The sequence below is a fragment of the Bos indicus x Bos taurus genome, chromosome 1 (genome assembly GCF_003369695.1).
Source record: "Bos indicus x Bos taurus breed Angus x Brahman F1 hybrid chromosome 1, Bos_hybrid_MaternalHap_v2.0, whole genome shotgun sequence".
NCBI classification, from domain to species: Eukaryota; Metazoa; Chordata; class Mammalia; order Artiodactyla; family Bovidae; genus Bos; species Bos indicus x Bos taurus.
In genome coordinates this window covers 82,312,554-82,328,057 of record NC_040076.1, presented here as the reverse complement: position 1 = coordinate 82,328,057, position 15,504 = coordinate 82,312,554, and the positions used below count along the sequence as shown (strand labels likewise).

Here is a 15,504-nt window from a genome sequence, read left to right as displayed (position 1 = left end):
CATGAAAGTGAAAAGTGAAAGTGAAGTCGCTCAGTCGTGTCTGACTCGACCCCATGAACTGCAGCCTACCAGGCTCTTCCGTTCATGGGATTTTCCAGGCAAGAGTACTGGAGTGGGTCACCAGTGCCTTCTCCGAGTAGTATGCAGAGGGCTTACTATGTGCCAGGCACCTTTCTAAGTGCTCTACATTTAGTAATTCATTTAATCTTCAGGACAACTTAACATTTCCAACTCTCAATGGAAATGTACTCTTGTCATTTCCATATTACACATGGGAAAACTTGACTAAGAAAAGTTAACTAACTTGTTCGAGATCAAGTGGAAGTAAGAGTTAAGATGTGAATCCAGGTAGTCTAAGTCCAAAGTTGATGCATTTTACTCCCACACTATTCTGCTTCTCAAATAAAATCTTGTAATAAAATCACCTAGTCTTGATTGCCATTACTGAATGCTTACTGTGCCAGGCACTGTGCTAAGAACATTATTAGGTTATTTAATTTATTTCTATTTAAATGAATGAATAGATAAATGTTTCAGTGGATGGAGTAAAATACGTAGTACATATATATATACACATACATGAAACAAGTGGATGAATTATGGATTAATGAATCAATGAGTAAAGGAAAAAATAAGTGGAAAATAAGTGGCAGGATGGATAGATGGATAGATAAGTAAATGTCTGTATGAATGAATTGTTGAATAAATGGATGACAGGTAGGTGAATGGATAAATGGATATATGGATGGATTAATAGTAGGATGAATGAAAGGATAGGCAGCAGGTGTATGGATGAGAGAATGCATGGATGGATGGATGGATGAATGACTGTGAAGAGATGAAAAAATAGGTGAGTTGGTGAGTGGATAGAAGGATAGAAGGAGAAATGGAAAGATGAATGGATACAAAAGCATAGATGAGAAGATTGTTAGGCAGATGAATGGGTGAATGGATGGATGAGTGGATAAATGAATGGATGAATGGAAAGACGGATTAATGGTAGCATGAATGGATAAGACAATGGGCCTATGGATGAAAGGATACATGAATGGACAGATAATTAGATGATTAGATGGCTGGATGATTGGAAGGTTGGATGGATGAGTGGATGTTTAGATGGTTGGCTGGATAAAGGAATGAATTCTTATATTTGGGGCTATAAAAGAGAATAAGAAAACCCACAAATTATAGCCTTTATCCTTTTCCCTCCATGTAGCTATGACTTCTCTTAGCCATTTCTTCCACATTGGTGTATGGAGTATATCTTGTCCTTACCCACCCTCTGCAAACCCACAGCCAAGCACCAAAGTTTGGTCCTAAACACCTCCCCACAGCCCCCAGTACAGAGACATCCTGGAATGGATTCCAGCAATCCTGATTCATTTCCTGGTCTTCTGCCTTGATGTCCAGGGAAAGCACCTTCCAAATAACCAGCCTAGAAAGAAGGCGAGTGGTGGTTGAGGGGGAGGATGGGGGTGATGGGTGCTCCCCGCTCCATCCCCTGTGTGGTCTCTTTAATAGGCCCAACCCAGAGCCCCAGGACACAAGCAGATGCCAGGATGGAAGGCTGAGATTAAAGTGGGAAACCAACAGGCATCTCAGAAGGTGTTAGGGGCACAGTGTTAGGGAGAAAGGAGTGTTCTCTGGGGCTGGCAGGACAGCCACATCTATTCTTAAGTAGAGAAGGCGTTTTCAGAATAGCAGTCAGGTCAGGCAGGCTAGAAGGAATGAGGCAGGCTCCATCTCTGAAGACATTCAATTAGAAGTCCTTAGCTCTATCACAGGGGAATTAATGGCAGCCGCTTCACATGGTCGCTGAGAAAATGAAACAAGATGATGCAAAGAAAATGTGTAGCACACAGTAACAGATGCTTCCTAGAAGTAATAATGTGTGATGGTTTCAGTTTTTCTGGGGAAGATAAGCTAAGGACTCCCTGCTCTGTGTCTGTTTAGGAAGAAGTATAGGTTTGGGGGGATAATTGACGTCATGGGTATAAGGTCCCTGTGGCCTCGGAGAACCAGCATAGCGTCATGGGAACCTCCTGGTGAAGCCTTCTCCTGCTTTCTGCCCCCACTAGCTCAGTTCCTTGGGAATCTTCAAGGCTTGAGCAGTGGCATCGGGGTACAGGTGGGAGTGGATCCAGATATGGAACCCCTGAGGAAGCCAGACCAGCCCCACAGACCCCGAGCCTCCCTCTCTGGGCCAGGGGCCAGCAGGCAGGGCACCCTGCTCCATGCTGAATGAAAAAGAGCTGCTTGTTGTGGAGGATGAGTCATGGGGGCCCTAGAATGGCCTGGGAAGAAGGAAGGGGAGAGGATTCCCCCTCCGATCCAGGAATGGGCCTTCTCCCACAGCCTGTGAGTGTGTGGGGAGCATGTTGATCAAAGGAAGCGAGAAACTGAGATTTATACCTTTTTCCTTTCCCACTGTTCTTCCTTTCCCCTCTCTTGTCTCATCTTATCTCCACCAGGTTGACATGTTTTCAGGTGGAAGAACAGAGGCTGGGCATCTTACCTTAGGTTTCACAGAGAGCTCTCATATTGAATAGTTGAACTCGACTCAGCTGGGGGCACTTTCTCCTCCTAAACTAGGCTTGTACTGGGCAGAATATATGAAGGGAGGAAAAGCAAATGATTACATCTTGTGCTAGACTTGATGTATTTTCACACCCACTGCAACCCTATGAGGTTATGAGGAACACGTTATTACCCCATTTTACAGTCTCGGGGAAGTAACTCACCCAAGGTCACATGCCCACTGAAGGTTAGAGCCTGTATTTGAACCCTGGGGTACCTGACAGTTGACAAGAGTGGTACTTAGAAAGGGGCCCTTGAAACAGGGGTTGGGAGAGGAGGCAGGAGGCTCCAGCGGCACAGGGAATACTGGCGTGTTTTTCCGTTTGGCTTAGCACCAGGGCTGCGGCTTGACGTGCCTCTCTGTGCTAGGAGCCTAGTTCTGCATATGCAAAATGAAGATGCTGAATCAGTGCCAACAGGGCCGTACCCAAACCAGCCCCCACCCGAGGGCTCAGGAAATGACACACCTGAACGGCAGAACAGATTGTTGGACCCATCTCCAGGATCATCTCCCAGGATAGGGGTTTGCAGATGGCTGATCAGCAGCCCCTATGAGGGCCAGGTGTCCTGGGCTGAAGAGTGGCCTCCAGGCTGACCCAGACCCAGCAGTGCAGGGTGGTGGACAACTCAGCCTCGGCGGTGGCCAGGGCTCAAGTCCTGCTGTGATCTTAGACACATTACTAAATATTTCTGGGCCTCAAACTCCTTTTTTTATAAACAAAGGAAGAAAACCTTTTCTGCCTACCTTCTGGGTATAGGGCCTGGAGGAAGAGACCTTCTACGCTGTGGGGGTCTGACTCTGGGCCAGAGCAAAGTCTTGGGAATGGTGGGAGTTGAAGAGGTTCTCCGCCTGACCTTTCTGCTGGTGAAGACAGTTAGGGAGCATGAACCAGCACCCCGGGGGGTCTGCCTATGATTTTTTTCACAAGGCTAGCTGTGCACAGGGCCAGCTTCCTCTTGATACCCCTGCTGCACTACCCGAAACATAGAGCTTTTCTGCTCCAGGGGACTAGAGAAGGTGTTTGAGGCAGGCAGGGGTGGCTAGTAAGGTGGAGATTTGCATCTAGTTTGGCAGCTAAGTTCTACCGAGGGCAGGGCTGGGCTCTGGGCTCAGCTCTAGAACACCCTCTGCTCCCAGCACAGGTGGGGTGAACCAGGCCCCAGGAAGGACAGCTGGCAGAGCCCCAGCGCCCACATTCTCAGGCCCACATTCTCAGGCCTGAGGCAGAGGTCTGAGCGACCAGCCTCCTTCTGGGGGCCACAAGTTGTGTGGAGGCTGGGAGTGCCCAGAGAAGGGGTGTTAGGCTTCAGGGGTCAGTGTGTGTGTGGGGGGGTCATTCCTTCTTCCACACAGGCCTTGGCTGAGCCAGCCGCTCAGGCAGAAGGGAGACTGGGGGAGGGGAGGGCAGAGCTTTGCAAAGGAGGAGGCAGGAATTCTGGTTGGAAATCATTCAAATGAGGCTATGAAACCAGAACCCTGTCTCAGAACAAATTGGCCAGATTTGGCCTGAGGGGAAGGGGGGTTACCAGGGGAGGGGAGGAGGTTGGGCCCCGAATGAGGGGGGAGGGGCTGGACAGGATTCGGATGTGTGTTCCCAGGAGGAGCCCAGGCCTGAGCTGTGATGGGGAGAAGGGGCAGCCGTCCCCTGGGCGGCTTGCTGTGACACAGGAGGGAGAAGCCAGGTGCCCCAGCCACCCCTGCGCCTGTCCTGAAGGGGACAAGGCTAGGCCACCATTGCCACTCTCTAGCACTGCGCAGCTGTGACTCTGCCGCCTCCCTGCCCCGTCCCTGCTCCTGTTCTACTTCTGAAGCAGAGGAGCCCCTGTGACTCCCCGTCTTACCAAGTATTCATTCAAAATTTCTGTTTCCCTTTTTAAGCCTCCTGCTCTGTTCTAAGCCTGAGGGTACACGGATGAACTTGGCTGAGCCCTCAGCCCAGCGCAAAGGAGTGGATTGCTTAAGGCTTTGAGGTGTGACTTAAAAAACAGATTCTCATTCCTTGTCCTAACTGGGGAGGTGTCTTGGGGGTGCCCCTCACAGAGCAGAGCTGCCCTGGGAGGTCTGGGGAAGGGCCTTTCCTCTCCAGTCAGAGCCAGGACCAGGCATGGGTCGGAAAGAAGGGGAGGGGTGGGCAACGGGGGGTTCACTGCGGGGCCAGGCGGGGGCACACAGTGAGGAAAAACCAAGGCCTTCAGAGACCCATCAAAGAGCTGCTGTGTGAAAGAGGCAACCTTCGAGGGGTCACCCGGGTTCACGCCGCCTGGAGAGGCATGAAGGCCTCGTCTGATGGGGGCGGGGTAGGGGAGCGGCTAGAGGATGGGCTGAGGGAGGGAGCGGCTGGCTGGCGGGACAGTAGGTTGCTCTTCCAGCGCCAGCTTCCTGTCCCACAGGGAGCGCTCTTCTCGGGAGAGGTCTGGGTGTCTGGACCCCTTCTCCAGGAGGAAGCAAGGTTCCTCAACCCCCAACTCCCATACCTCCTGGTCCAGAGTCAAGGGCCAAAATCAAGTCTGAGAACGGGATGGAAGGAGGACTTGGACTCAAGCCCTGATCTGGCCCCCTTTCTGCCCTGACTCTCCGCTAGCCTGATCCCCACCCTGGGGTCTGTCTGCTGGCTGCTACTCTGACACTACCCCCATTAGGCCGGCCTCTGCTTTTGTCGAACTTTCTGTCCCTGTCTCCTTCCTCCCTGTGACTCAAGTCCCAAGCTGTGGAGAGGGAACCAGAGACTGATGGAGATCCCTGTCCCCGTTCCTACCTGAGCCCACTCACCTTCTAGAGACCTTGCTCCCCATCACCTCCAGTGTGGGGTCTTGGAGGCCTCTCTGCCCTGCCCGCCCCCTCCCAGAGCCAACAAGAGGCACCGGATGCCTTCCTGTTTTGCCCTCAGTGTAGATTCTGGGGGTCTTCACTGACCTGCCCCCTCAAAGTGTGGGTACCCCCCCATCTCAGCGAGCTCTCAGAATTCTCTGTTTCCCCCTCAGCCCAGTGCAGACTCCCAGAGTCCTCCTCCATGAACTCTCCAACAGGAGTCCTTGAAGAAAGGTACTTCTGAGGGAACTGGGGAGGACGGGGTGGGGCTGGGGAGTCATGGCTCAGGATGGGAGGGGCCTCGGCTTCTGGCTCCTCCTTTGGGGAATCAGGCTGGGCCCAGACCTCTCTTCTCAACCCCTCCTCTCGACTAAGGGGGCTGCTGTGGCGGGTGTGTGAGCTGGAGGGGGATGGGAGGGGCAGGGGAGGTGGGGGAACCGGTCTTGTGTTGTTCTTGGCTTGGAGCCCCCCACCCCAGGGAAATCCTGACTCTGTGGAAAACTGAGCAGGCAGTCAGGCAGGGGAGGAGGAGTTGGAAGAGGAAGAGGAGGAGAAGGGGGGAGGAGGACAAGGGGCTCAGGGTGAGGTGGGGGCAGGGGCTCCTCTCATAAATCAATCCCATCAGCTCTCAGGCCTGACAAAAACCAGAGACCCAGGGTCCTTTGGGGGCTGGGGCAGAGAGGGGAGGGGGTGCAAGCCATCTGAGGGGCTGTGAAGGAGAAAAGGCCGAAATGAGGGGTAGCATCCTGCTCAGAGGCCCTGCCTCAGGCCCCCCAAAACAACAGGTGTGTGTGTGTGTGTGTATGTGTTTGTGTGTGTGTGAAGGAGGGAGTCTGAGAAAACAAGTTACAAGTACAGGAGCTGAACCAGGGTGGCTGTGACAGATTGATGGGTATGGGGGTTTCCCTCTGGTCAGCTATTCAGAACATTTTTATTGCCTTGAGTTCTGGCCTGGTTCAGCTCCCGAGGAACGGTGTGATTTCAGACAAGCGTTTGACCTCTCCAGGCCCCTCAGTCTCCTCAGATGTGAGAGAGTGTGTGATGGGCGTGGGAAGTGGTCTGGCTCCACTCTGCCAAGCCCTGACACTGCACCCCAGCTCTTCTCGGTACTGTTGTGTGGAGCAAAGAATATTGCTCGGGAGCTGGCACGACAATAGACAATAGTCAAGGTGCTGCTGTTTGATAGCTGTGATCTTGGGCTGGACACATAACCTCTCAGAGCCTCAGTTTCTGTATCTGTCAGATGGGCCTAATAATGCCTCCCTGGCAGGGGCCGTTAACACCAGTGAGTGAAACAATGCATGTTAAGTGCTTGGGATGGCAGCTTGTTCGTTAAAGGCTGTTGTTTATTTTGTGTCCACCTCGAGTGTCTGCAAGTTTTAGCCTTCCAACGATAACTATCAAGAGGCCCCAGCTCCAAACCTGTGACACAGAAACCCTTGCAACCTGCCTCCCTCAGTATTTCCAAGGACTCCTGAGATTTCTGCACTTCCCCTGCCATCCTGACTTGGCTGGTGCCCTCCTGACTCGTTGCTGCACTCAGGACACAGGGACTCAGGGCTGTGCCTCATGGGCCATCACCAAAGGTCTTGGCTTTGGCAGGATGATGCCGCCAGCACGGTGCAGCCAAGCACGTGCCCTTGAGCATCAGCTGCTGTCCTAAGCTTTAGTCCTGCTGGTCATTGGCCTATTCCTGCAAAGAAACAATGCCATTTTCTCAGTCCTTCCTCTCTAGGTACTCCTCTCAATATCCTGTTTCTGGTCCTTACTCCATCCCCATTCAGATCCCTGTGTTTTTTTTAAATATTTATTTGACTGCACTGGGTCTTTAGTTGCAGCATGTGAACTCTTAGTTGCGGCATGTGGGATCTAGTTCCCTGACCAGGGATTGAACCTGGGCCCCCTGCTTGGGGAATGCAGTTTCTGAGCCACTGGATCACCAGGGAAGTCCCCCCTCTGGTTACTGTCAGAGCCCCTGGGGATCTCTTTGGGCTGCCCTCCAGTCCCAACTGGACCTAGGCCTTACCCGGTTCAACTAGATCCCTGATATGGTACATGGAGACATTGCAACCAGCAAAACGGGCCGACTTTTGACGTACAGTATGTGCCTCTGTGAGAATGCCGAGGGACAGCAGTATGTTTATATCTTAGAAAGTAGTATTTTCTTTGCGACTATATTATATGATTATTCCCCAGGAAAATCATTTTGGCCAACCTGTCTTCTACCCTCAGCTCCCCTCCTCACTCCCAGGCTCACCTTCTTCTCCAGGTGGCAAGACCCTTTCATCAAGGGAAACCCACAAAGTGTGTTTTTGGATGGTTAGGGAGTGGGGAGACAATGGTCCAGGCCACTCCAGGTCTCTACTCTTGAGTCTGAACAGACACACTAGACTGGGCCAAGCCAAGGGCTCAGCTTGGGGAGAATTGGGAGGGGAGGGGGTTCCCCTTTCCCAGGAGGCCCTGCCTTCCTCTGGGATTTCATACCCTAATTCAGCCCCAAGGGTCCACGCCCCAAGATAGGAGAACCATGATGGAATCAGAGGCCTAAGAAGGCCTGGACTTCACTGAATGGCTCTTGTAGGGACCAGACCTCTGATATCGGAAGGTGTGGACTCTCCATGGTGAAGGAAGCCTGGAGGTGAGGGGCTGGCTTACAGGCTCTCAGAGAGAACCTTGACAAATCTGTCTTCTCCGCTGGAGGATGGGGTCAGTACAGGCATGCTGTGGGAGCACCTTGGCCTGCTGGGGCCGCTGCCCTTAAGAGGCCTCATTTTCACATGAGTTGCCCCTGAGCTCTAAGGAGTCTAGCCAGCTCAGCTAGGAATGTCTCGAGAGACCGTTTTTCAGACAGCAGGGTCCCCACTCTGCAACCTGCATAACAAGCAGGCAACCAGGCTCTGCTTGACCATTCCCAAGGACTGGGCAACTCACAAGGTAGCCCCTTCCAGGTTGGGTGGTTGAGATGATTGAGAAATTAGAAATGGAGCGTCTGACAAGCCTTCAAGGCTGGTCCCTCTGTGGAAGTGAAGAGGGGTTGGGGAGCACAGCTGGGATGTCTCTGTGAGGGAGGGAGATAAGGCAGGCTGCTTGTTTAGGGTGAATCCTGGGGAAAATGTTTAGGCCTGGGAAGTAAGGGACAGGATTTGAGTCTTTGCTCACCATTAACTAATGAGGGAGTCCTTTTCCCGGGGCCTCAGTTTCCCTAAATGCAAACTTTATGGGCTGGGCCTGGGGACTTCTAAGGGCTCTGCCCCTGGCAACGGATGCTCTTCCACAAGTCTATGAATAGTTGGCGAAGAGGGATCAGGTCTTGGTCCATGGGGGCTGGGCTGGTGCGAGATGCTCAGAGAATGGGCCTTGTGTGGGTCTGGACAAGGTTCCCTTTCATTTCGTGAGGCCTTGGCAGCAGCCCAGAGCCCACAGACTCTCTCTCCCGCCAAGGTCAACCTGACCCTGACCTGGGGGGCACCATTGCCTGGGGCAGTTGAGGTCAGGAGTTGGTGACTTGGGAGAAGAAGGCCAGTGCAGAGGTCCAGACTCCTGTCCTCTGGCTGGGCTGAGGGTCTGAGCAACTGTAGTTCTATGTGTCTGGAGTTCCTGACACCTACCCAGAGCTCCACCCCACCCCCATGGCAATCTTGGTGGTCCTTGGAAAGACCTCCACTGGTCTTGGCGTCAGAGAAGCTTGGTATGGAATCCAGGCCTGTCACTTACTGGCCCAGTGACCTTGGGCAATTCACTGCCCCTCCTCATCTACAAGTAAGGGCCGCTTATGCTACTTTGGAGGTTGCTGGGGAGATAAGACACCTGAGCAAGCATCACACCCATCCATAGAATGTGGCTGTATCCTTACTGGAATCCCAGCTGATTGGAGACAGTGACAAGGAACCAGAACCAGATTGGACTCGCTTCCCACTGCCTCAGCCCTCTGTCTCATGGTCTGTTTGTCCATCAGAGCACTGAGGGCTTCCAATTCTCAGGCCCTAAAATCTGTACAATTTAAAGTAGTCAAAACAAACCCTTCACTCAATTTATGCAGAAAGGGAACAAGCTCCTGGCCGGACCTAATGGGTTCCAGGTGTGCAGTGTGCCCTGCAGCCGCTGAAGCAGCTACGGTGGCTGCGGCTGTGACTCTGCCCGGCTGGCTGGGGGTTCAACCGGGCCAGACCTTTCCAACCTGACCCTCCAGCCTGTGAAGAATGTAGAGTGGGGTCAGGGCTACCCAGTATGGTGGGACAGCCCACCTTGTGCTCAGGAGCCTAGAGTTCAGAGCCAGGAGGTGCACACATGGGCGTCTCCCAGACTGCTCCACCACCTCTCCCCAGTGCCCCCCAGCGCCCCCCCTCCACTGCCCCAGTCAATGCTGAGCACCTCAGGTGAGTCTGGCCTTGACTTCAAGAGGTTCTGGGGTTGTCGAGATGACTTTCACAGACCTGTAAAACTCCTTCTCACAAGAGGTCAACCATGGGAGTGACCTCCCAGAGAGGCTCAGGGAACCAGGTGGGAGCCCAGGGGGCAGGAGTGAGGTTTCTTTTATTACCATTATATATTAATCATCATGTTATATAATCAGAGTGACAGTTGTTATTTATTAATGGTGAACCATGGGGCCAGGCACTATATTCAGTGCTTTCCATGCATGAGCTCAAGCACGGCTTTGAGCTTTCAATACATGTCTAGGCTCTTGTTTTCTCCTGGAACAAAGAAGGGACAGGAGGCTCAAGGGTCCCAAGAGCCTTGCCTGAAGATCACTTGATCAGGAACCTGCTGAAGTTTGGTTTGATACCAAGGCTGTCTGACCTGAAGGCAAGGCCCATCCCACTCTACCATACTTTTCACAGGCTGGTCCAGTCTGTCCCTAAAGTGTCAGGGAGAGTGCAAGAGTGCACAAGCGTAAGTGTATATGCAGGACGTGTGTAGGCAGGACCTGGTTAGAAGGTTCAGTTCAGTTCAGTTCAGTCGCTCAGTCATGTCCAACTCTTTGTGACCTCATGGACCACAGCACGCCAGGGCTCCCTGTCCATCACCAACTCCCAGAGTCCACCCAAACTCATGTACATTGAGTCGGTGATCCCATCCAACCATCTCATCCTGTCGTCCCCTTCTCCTCCTGCCCTCAATCTTTCCCAGCATCAGGGTCTTTTCTAATGAGTCAGCTCTCAACATCAGGTGGCCAAAGTATTGGAGTTTCAGCCTCAACGTCAGTCCTTCCAATGAACACTCAGGACTGATTTCCTTTAGGATGGACTGGTTGGATCTCCTTGCAGTCCAAGGGACTCTCAAGAGTCTTCTTCAACACCACAGTTCAAAAGCATCAATTCTTTGGCACTCAGCTTTCTTTATAGTCCAACTCTCACATCCATACTGACTACTGGAAAAACCATAGCTTTGACTAGATGTACCTTTGTTGGCAAAGTAATGTCTCTGCTTTGTAATATGCTGTCTAGGTTGGTCATAACTTTCCTTCCAAGGAGTAACCGGCTTTTAATTTCATGGCTGCAATCACCATCTGCAGTGATTTTGGAGCCCCCCCAAATAAAGTCTGCCACTGTTTCCAGTTTCCCCATCTATTTTCCATGAAGTTATGGGACCAGATGCCATGACCTTAGTTTTCTGAATGTTGAGCTTTAAGCCAACTTTTTCACTCTCCTCTTTCACCAAGAGGCTCTTTAGTTCTTCGCTTTCTGCCATAAAGGTGGTGTCATCTGCATATCTGAGGTTATTGATATTTCTCCCAGCAATCTTGATTCCAGCTTGTGCTTCATTCAGCCCAGTGTTTCTCATGATGTACTCTGCATATAAGTTAAATAAGCAGAGTGACAATATACAGCCTTGACGTACTCCTTTTCCTATTTGGAACCAGGTTAGAAGGTAGTGCAGGGACTTTTCCCTGGAGTGATGCCAGAAGCTTACACCCCCATCAGCTGGGCACACTGTCCCCTTGTCCAGACTCAGCCCACCCCTGCCCCCAGCTGCCTCACCCCCTCACCTCTGGACTGGGCACTCCCTCAGTGTAAGCTGGGCGGCAGAGGGGACGCTCAGTATTGGGACCACCGTGTAATCATTCCACTTCCGCCCACATTAGCTGGGCCCTCAGGGACAGACTGGGTAGTCATTGCTGGGGGAGGACTGGAGACCCACCCTAGGACTGCAGGTGCTCTGGGGGCATGATACTACCTCAGCCCTCCTGTTTGGATAGTTATTAGTAATAATCATTGAGTTTCTATTGTCTCAATAATCTTCCCATACCTCTTATTGTTATAACTTCTCAAAACACCCTGTACTTTCCTTCCTAACACCAATTTGTAATTTTAAATTTATTTACATGTCTCTTTGGTTAATTCTGTCTTCCGGCTAGACTGCAAGCTCCAAAGGGTAGTCTGCTTTCTGCTTTCGCCCCAGTGCCCGGCACAATGCTGGCACATAGTCCACACTTGACAAATTTTTGTTGAAGATATTTATGGACGAATGAGTGAATTGGAGGCAGTGGAAAGCTAAGAATAGGTAAGGCAGGCCACAGAAGGAGGCTAGGAAGGGAGAGAGGTATGAGGATGAAGCTTTGCAGTCTGTCTATGGAGCTGGGTGGGATGGCATTATTGGCCCCTGAGAAGCCAGGTGTGGCTCTGGCATGTGGTGGCTAAACTCTGGGGCATCATCACTTGCCTGTACTCAAACTGTGTGTCCCCTGACCCCCTCCTCCTGGGGCAGGAAATCAGGGGGAATCTGTGGATGCAAGCCTGTCTTACATCTCCAGACCCTCAGAACCCAGAAAGGCCACCAGCCAAAGTTTCCCCCCCTTCCACGGACACTCAAAAGGGAATTCTTGAAGGACCTCAGTATTTGGGCCACTCAGGGAGGTATGGAGTGCCAATCAAGACTAAAGTCACAGGAAGGGACTTTTCCCAGCCTGTGTCCCATTCCCCTGTGTCCCTAGAAATGTTGAGCTCATAACACCCTCTCTAGCCCTCAATCCCCACTCCTTAGCCCCAATATTCTGGGAGTGTGGAAGGGGAAGTTTTTAGGAAGATCTGGGTTCAAAACCAGCTCTGGCAAGTTCTAGATGGGAGACCTCGAGCACCCTTAGCTTCCCCATCTCCAGAAGGGAGGTGATAATCTCCACTATAAGTGTTGCTGAAGATCGTGTGTACAGACCTATTCCAGTGTGCGACACCAAGGAGGCACTCCGTGAAGGGCAATTTCCAGACTCTCATTCTTGCTCTGCCACCAACGAGCCATGTGATCTTGGGGAGGACACACCACCTCTCGTGCTCAGCTGCATCTGTCAAACGGGAGGGTTGGATCAGATCATCTGGAAGGCCCCTTCCAGCTCTAACTTGCTTGGTTCTATTCTGAGCAGGGAGCCCCACCTCTGGGGCAGGGGCAACAGGAACATTCTTTCAGCTCAGATTCAACCCAGGCACATGCCTGCCCAGCCCCATCCCGCACATTTAGCCTGGAGCTGTTGCCACGTTGGCCGCGCCCTTGGCACCAGGCTGTTCCCCGACCCCGCCCTCCTTGCCAAGGCCACAGGTGGGTGGCTCCATTGCTGGCGGATGGTAGGAGCCCAGGAGGACAGAGGAAGAGGACGGGAGAGAAGAGGGAAGGGTAACCTGGCTGGAGGAATGTAGTGAGGGCTAGGGCAGGGCCTTGAACCCTGTGGAGTTCATTCCAGCGCCGCCACTTTCTAGTCGTGTGGGTCCTTGGGCAATTGGCTGTAACTTCTCAGAAGCCTGTTTCCTCATTTATGAACCAATAATAATAACAATTTCTACAACCCCATTGGATTGCTGTGAGATTAAATAAGAATACATGTCAAGTGACTGGTATTCTGGAGTTTTGTTCTCGGGGGTGGGGGTGTGGAAGGCTCACACATCCTTTCCTCAGCCCCTGGGGAGGGGGAAGTTTCTTGAAGGCATATGCGGGCGCTGGGGCGACTTTCCAGTGGGCCTGCGGACCTCACCCCGCAGGCTGAGCCCCCTCCCCCTGGGCTGCCAGCCTGGGGTCCGGGGCCGGGGAGCCCCAGCCCGCAGCTCAAGGGGGTAGGCTGCGGCCAGAGCCGGCCCCCCAACCCCCACCCGCACCGCCTCTGCCTCCGTGCTAGCGTCTTTGATCTGCAACCTTCAGGGGGATTAAGAGCCTGAGAGCCCCTCTCCCCGGGGTCCCCCACTCCCCGCCGCCGCCCTCCCTCCGGGCTGACCTCCCAGTCGGCGGCCCGGGCTAGGGGCTGGCTCCGCCGCCGGTGGTCCCCGCTCCTGCCTGCCGCGCCTCCGGGCAGGCCACTGGGATTACAGGGGCAGCGGCCGCGGCGAGCGGCTTCCGGGAGCTCTGGGGTAGGGGGGTGCTGGGGCCCTGGGGGGGCGGGACGAGGGGAGGGGGCTGGGGACCGGGTGGGTAAGGGCCGCGGCGCCTCCCGGCCATTTTGGCCGGGGAATCGGAGTAAAGTGTTTAAAAAGAAAAACTCTCCGGAGGAGGACGTAACCTTTTCTTAACATCTGGGGCTCAATTAGCTAATGACAGCAAAGCCTTCTCCGGTGTCGCTGACCCCTCTGCAGCAGCCCCGCTCCCCCACCCCTGGTATTTATACAGCTGCGGCCCCTCGCTGGGACGCGGGGCAGGGGGCTTGGCTGGGTTATCTCGGCGGAGATCCGCCGCCCACCCCAAAAAAAGAGAAAGAAAAGGCTTAGCGCACGGTCCCGCCCACCACCCTGCAGTCCTCGTCGCCGCTGGCTCTCTTGTCTTCCCACTCGCAGCTCTGGTCTCTGCCTCCGCCTTCTTCCTCCGGCCTCATCGAATCTCCGTGCTTTGCCGCTTCTGCCCATTTCCTCACTCCTCCACTCTCTCTCCCTTTTCGTGTCCACCACCCCCTTGCCTGGTTGTCTCTCTTTTCGCCCCTCTTTCTCTGTCTTTTCTCTCTCCCCCCAGCGGCTTTCCCACTCTTTCTAACTCTGAATAGCTCCCTTGTTCCCCTCTGGGTTCCTGTCTCTCTCTTATTCTGCTGCTTCCTCCCCACCTTTGTCTGTCCCTGTCTCAATCGCTGAATGCCTCTCTGTCCTCCAAGAGGTGCGTCCTGCCCTGGCTGCCAGGCAGACACTCCTGAGGGGAGCCGGCCTGGTGCTGGGCCCGCTCTGGGCCAAGCATCTTTCCGACTGCAGAGCTGCGCAGGCCTAGGGCTGGGCGCTTGCTGACTTACCTGGATCCCGGGTGTGGGGAGTGTGGGAGGACCGTTTTTTAAGGCACTAGCTCTTCTTGGTTGGAGCCAGAGGAATCCCTAGGGGCTTCCCAAGATGCCTGGCCACTCCAGCTTCTGGAATCTCACCCTCCCTGCCACTTGCTCAATGCCACCCAACCCCAACACCCTCAACACAGTTGGTATTTTGAATTCAGATGCAAGTGCATACACACACTTTCCTCTTTGTGTTCCTTCAGAACAGTTAAAACAAGCAGGAATCTTTTAAAATAATTCACCAACACTAAGGAAAAAAGGTGGTAAGTGCAGAAACTAAAAATAGCACAAAAGAGTCCTGTCCAGAGACAGCAGTAGGGTAGCAAAGAAGAGAATAAGGTTTGGAATTAGGCTAGATTCAACTCGGAACTCCATTGTTTAAACAAATCTGTAATCCTGGGCGAATCACTTGAGCCTCAGTTCCCTCACCTGTAAAATGGGGATAATAATAATTATTAAACAATAATGAAATTTTTTGCCTATAAAACTGCCTATAGTCAGTGTAAGGCGAAGTTCTTTCTTTAGGACATTTGCTTTTTATTTTCTTGGAGAAAATCTTGCAGTCTATGGTTTTTCCAAGAGAATAACATTTTCCAGGAATTCTACTTCCTTTTATAAATACACTTGAAACTCTCGCACCCCTTGCTGACACCTCTATATAAGAGAGAAGGCTTCAGATCCTTTTCAGGGAAGAGCTCAGGTGGTTAGCGTTTGCAAACACCCGGGTGGGAGGAGTTCCTGAGCCCTAGGGTTGACTCTGGGTAGGACCCTCGGCTTACAGAATCCTGGATGCAGAGCCGGGTGCCTCGCCTACAGGATCATGAATCTCCACGAAAACCAACCGAAAAGGGTGCTGTTAGCCTCTTTTACACCCGGGGAGACAGAGAAGCAATTT

At 52.8% G+C, this 15,504-nt stretch overlaps 1 long non-coding RNA gene across 2 annotated transcripts; it reads right to left on the bottom strand.

Annotated features, from left to right (window-relative positions):
- Nucleotides 1-1,573: 1,573 nt before the first annotated feature.
- On the bottom strand, nt 1,574-14,676 carry LOC113891292. 2 transcript variants are annotated; one of them, XR_003510715.1, is made up of 4 exons: nt 14,577-14,676; nt 12,539-12,665; nt 2,516-2,599; nt 1,574-1,815 (listed from the first exon to the last, which is right to left on the bottom strand). It is a non-coding gene; the product is annotated as an uncharacterized LOC113891292 (long non-coding RNA). The 2 variants fall into 2 exon arrangements; XR_003510717.1 differs by lacking the exon at nt 14,577-14,676 and adding an exon at nt 13,584-13,673.
- Nucleotides 14,677-15,504: the final 828 nt, after the last annotated feature.